This window comes from Fragaria vesca, linkage group LG3 (genome assembly GCF_000184155.1).
Source record: "Fragaria vesca subsp. vesca linkage group LG3, FraVesHawaii_1.0, whole genome shotgun sequence".
NCBI classification, from domain to species: Eukaryota; Viridiplantae; Streptophyta; class Magnoliopsida; order Rosales; family Rosaceae; genus Fragaria; species Fragaria vesca.
The window spans coordinates 16,957,334-16,962,511 of NC_020493.1; the positions used below are offsets into that span (position 1 = coordinate 16,957,334).

At 37.7% G+C, this 5,178-nt stretch overlaps 1 pseudogene; it reads left to right on the top strand.

Moving 5' to 3' along the window:
* Window positions 1-757, top strand: part of LOC101304557 — a 5,371-nt pseudogene extending 4,614 nt beyond the window's left edge.
* Window positions 758-5,178: the final 4,421 nt, after the last annotated feature.

A 5,178-nucleotide genomic window follows, 5' to 3' on the forward strand; every position in this document is an offset into this window, starting at 1 on the left:
TCAATTCTTTTGCGACAATCAAGCTGCTATCTACATTGCCACTAATCCGGTATTTCACGAACGTACTAAACACATCGAGATTGATTGTCATATTGTGAGAGAAAAGATGCATGCAGGTGTGATCAAGGCTGCGCACATTGGTACTAAAGAGCAGATTGCCGACTTATTTACCAAACCATTGAGTACTGCACAGTTTGACATTCTTCTTAGCAAGTTAGGTGTCATCAATATACACTCTAACTTGAGGGGGAGTATTAAAGGAGAGGATCAGCTTATAACTCGAGTAGATCAATCTGTAACAACTGATTGAGTTGTTTCCTTATTCTTCTAGCCTTCCTATTGTAACTATACACGTCAGCCCTATTAGCTAGGGTTAGCAGATGTTAGGTTGTATATAAACCTCTTGTAAACTTGATTAAGATGGATACATAATACAGACATATTCACCAGAAGCACATTCACGCTTCTTTATAATGCTGTAGCTGAGGACCGTGCAGATCTTATTGCTTTTGGTCGTTGGTTCTTGGCTAATCCGGAATTGCCAAAGAGATTTGAGCTTAATGGTCTTCTAAATAAGTACATCAGAGATACGTTCTACATATCTGATCCGGTTCTTGGTTACACTGATTATCCATTTCTTGACAGCACTGCACGAGTTTGTAGCTGACGATGGAAGCTTGAACTCTCTTATTTTCTCATGCATCTGGTCTGCATTGAAGCTTTGTTGTTGCTTTTCTTTCAGGGCATGTTGCACTAAAATAAAAATAGTAAATACCAAGTTGGAGAGGCTGGTTAACAATTGGTGGTGTAGCTAGCTGTTTGATACTGTAAGGCCTAGTTTGGTATAGCTTCACTTTAAAAAAAATCAGCTTCTATCTGAACTTTTAGATTTTATAGTGTTTTATAAATGAAAGAAAAGTAGTTTTTTTGAAAATTACAGGTCATTGACATCAGTTTTTAGAAACAATTTAAATGTTACTTTTAAAAGCAGCTGTCACTAAAAACACTAGAAATTAATAAATTTTATTTTGGCATCACTTTTAAAACTAATATTTAATAAACACAAAACTGTTTTAACTCACAGCTGATTATTTTCGCAGTACAGCAACATTAGTTTTTTTTAAAATCACAACAATACCAAACTAGCCCTAATTAAGTTGTGGTCTCTGCAAGTATTGTCAAGACCCACCCCGAATTTCACCCTGAAACTCGAGGTAAGTCCTGCGGGGTCCACCTCTAAGGAAAATTCACCGAAAATTCGGCATAATCTACCTTGAAAATAGACAACCCTTACCTGAAAAATTCCAGATACACTTCTATAATAAACTATCCAACCTCAACTCTTGGAGCCTTCCTGCTCCCCAAGTTCATAACATCTCCCATAATACAACTAGCTTTAATCAAATTCTAACTATCTCAAATGGTTATCAGAGCATATCTATAATGAAATAAAAACAATGAATAAAGAATAAGCGGAAGCAGCCTCTGACTATGCCTCGACTCCATGTACGCTCGACCTCATTTAAACTTAGCCTGCAAACTGGGCATTTAAAACCAAAGGGCCTAGGGAAAAGTAATTTGAAACGTTAGAGTGAGTGGACGAAAAATAAATTAAATAACTTAACTAAAAACATATATAATTTATATACTTTCCCATGTTTCAACTTTAAAACTTGGTTGCACGCAACTTTGAACGTCCTTAAAACTTTAAATCCAAATTCACTTAATACTGGATAAACCAGCTCAGCTGGTTAAATAAAATAGAAATCTCAAAATGAGGGATAAACTAGCCCCGCTGGTTAATCAATTATATAACTGAGAAAAATAAATAAGGGGAAGAGTTATCACCATGTAAAAGGAGCCTCCCAAGCTCGGGTCGATGCCTCCCAGGCTATAATAGCGTCCCACGCTAACCACGCTAAGCGCTCAACTCACATATGATGAGGACCGCTAAATAAGGCTATAACAGCGTCCCACGCTAAGCGCTCAACTCACATATGATGAGGACCGCTAATAAGGCTAGCTAACTAATAAATATAAATACCGATCGGTTGCCTCCCAGGCTATAATAGTGTCCCACGCTAAACGCTCTACTCACCTATGGTGAGAACCGCTAATAATGGTTAGTTAGCAATAATCAATATAAGCGACCCTATATTATGGTGATTAAAACATACGAAGTCACTTAAATCCATTAAACTTCCCCAATATCAAACGAATGGTACGGTTCCCAACCGTACTTGAAAATCATCATAAGAAATTATATTAAAACTCAATGATGTGTCTCACACGTCAAAACATTCTCAAATTTATAAATATAAGCGAGATTTCAATATCAAATATAAATCATAAATAATAATATCTCCACTCGAAAATACTCGCTAAAATATTCTCCAAGTCAAAATCATTATGCCTCAAATAAACAATTAAATTATGATGGAGAACTACCGAAAATCCCATTTTCGGTAATCATTTATAAATCTCGAAGTCATCAAAATAAAACCGATAATATTTTAAATCCGGAGTCATAAAAAATATCAAAACTCAAATATCAACTTTATAACCCGAGCTCAAATCCATAAAGCATGACCAACACTTAAATCAATGCTTCAAACTCACTAAATTCAAAACCATAACATAAACCGAAATTTTAATATAATCTCGGTAAATAAAGTAATAAATTATAAAATCTTGCATGCTTATTTATTAAAATTAAAGTGTCCACTCACAGTATACGGCTATGCCTTGGTAGGAGCACAAAATGTTACGTTTACAATGTATTTCCGACCCTATTTAGCTATGTAATTCCCTTAACAATATTCATATTAACTAAGTTTGCGTTTTTAGGTCATAAATAAAGCCGAGGAGCCTAAAAGAGACAAAAGAGGTGAAATCTTGAAGGAAAAATAATTCATGTTGTGCAAGGAAAGAAATCAGAAAATCTGTCAGAAATAGTCAGTCAACTTCGACAGAAGATTGTGATTAGCTCACAACCATCTAGGAGATGTGCCATATATCAATGGAAAGCTACAAGAGTCTACTTTCCAAAACTTTTTACGGATCGTCAATAACTATTTTGGAGAAGAAGTTATGACCGTTTGAGTGGCCGAAGGTCAGTCTGCCCGAATTTCTGATTTGGACCAAAACTTCTAGTTTGAGGCCCAGGCCACATTGGTAAGCCCATGGATGAGTTTTGAGGGTTTTATAACCCTAATCACAGCAGAAAAGAAAGGAGGAGAGAGAGGACGGGAAGATTAGAGAGGAGGCCAGCGATCTCACATCATCAGAACCTCCATAGTTGCGGACTCGCACAAGGAAACCGCCAAGCCATCATTGATCTCTCCATCATCCACGGTTTATCTTTCCTTTGTCATCTTTCATTCTCCTTGTGTGTCTTTGCAGCCATGTGTGGCTGAATTCTCTTAGTTAGGGGCAAGGTTTGAAGCCTCAAGAATGTTTTAGATATTGTTTAGAACCTTGGTTTCGAATTATTAAGTCTTTCAAATTGTTTATTTGGTTTTGGTTTATGGAGAACTTTTGCTTGTTTATGTTCATGTATGCGCAACATAGAACATTATGAACTTGTGAGTGGGGCTAGAATTAGGTTGTTTAATCTCCTAAACGGTTAATACGGCTTAGTTCAAAGTAGTAAAACCTATAGGACAATAGGTGAAACCAAATAAAAATGATTGCATGCTAGGTAAGCGTTCCACACTAGTTTTGCATACTTGTTCAATCACTTTCATTGATCTTTATGCTTAGAATAATTTGTTGATAGGATAGCGTCTATACCTTGATCAGTTATTCTAAAGGCTTAGTAATGGTGCGTTCATCTTGCTTAAGTATTCAAGGGAAGTAATAAGGACTTACGCGGTGCGTTCACGGTTTGTTCTTGATTGATACCGATTTGTGACTTAATAATTGAAGCTTTGGTTGTTAACTTATCTTGAAACATACTTGGTGGTGGATTTCCAAGTCTTTAACGTCTCATCCATCTGATCTTTTCTGTTTTATTTTGTTTCTTTGTTTTCTCTTGTTTATAATCATATAACCCCATATCTCTAGTACTATAATATTTTTTTTTCTCTTGTTTTGTAATTAACGTAATTGTAAAGGTACCCTCAATCCCCGGCTTTTATAACGATACCCTTATTTGCTATATACTACAATTGACACAAAAAGGTTTTAATTGAAACGCCCGGTTTCGGTCGCTATCATGCCTGCCGTCGATCCAAGGTCTCCCAACACAATCCTCCTCACGTCCTGAATAATAAATAATATTAAGTCTCCAGACTAGATTAAAGCTTAAATAAATATTTCCGAAATAAAAAAGGAAGCCTATAGTTTTATCTCCCTTGCCCAACTTCTCCACTTTTAATCTAATAAGGCTCACATTACTCCACACTTACCAATAGCCATAAATTAACCTTTTAGAATTTAAAACCTGCTAAACCAACTGCCGAAATCCTACTCTAATAACCGTCACAATTCTTAACCATTGAAAAATCCCAAATCTTATCAAAACTCCTCCAAAAATTCCAAACTTTACTTCATTAAACTCCTCTCATTAAAACCATCTCAAAAACATGAAAAAATTGTCCTTAAGGGGCGGCGGCCGGCAGCTGTACTCCGGCAACCTCCAATGCTTCCCAAATTTTAACACAACACTACCCTCAACCTACACAACAACTTCCTTAACTAGCACAAGATCTATTTCTAAGCCTAACTAGGTTAATCGAACCAAAACCTTAAATTGAACCATAGGACTTCAATTATACATTTCTCCCTACCAAGATCGAATTGAGCCAATTCCTTTTGAGGGATTACTAACCTTGATGAGAGCTTCAAGATGAGCCACAAATCCCGAGCTATGGTGGCCGGAGGAGGGAACTCCGGTGAAGGGTTGTCCGGCGTCTCAGGCGGGATTTCTCTTGACCGGTGGCATCACACGCTCGGTCACCGGCCCAAGAAGAGAGAGGGGGCGACGGGGGTCCAAACGGAGCTGGTCCGGCGGTCTATGGTGGCCGGACGGCGGTGAATGGAGGCTGGGTCTCCGGCGGGTCGGGAGGCTTCAGGAGAGAGAGAGAGAGAGAGAGAGAGAGAGAGAGAGAGAGAGAGAGAGAGAGAGAGAGAGAGAGAGAGAGAGAGTAGAGTAGGTAGGTAGGTAGGTAGGTAGGT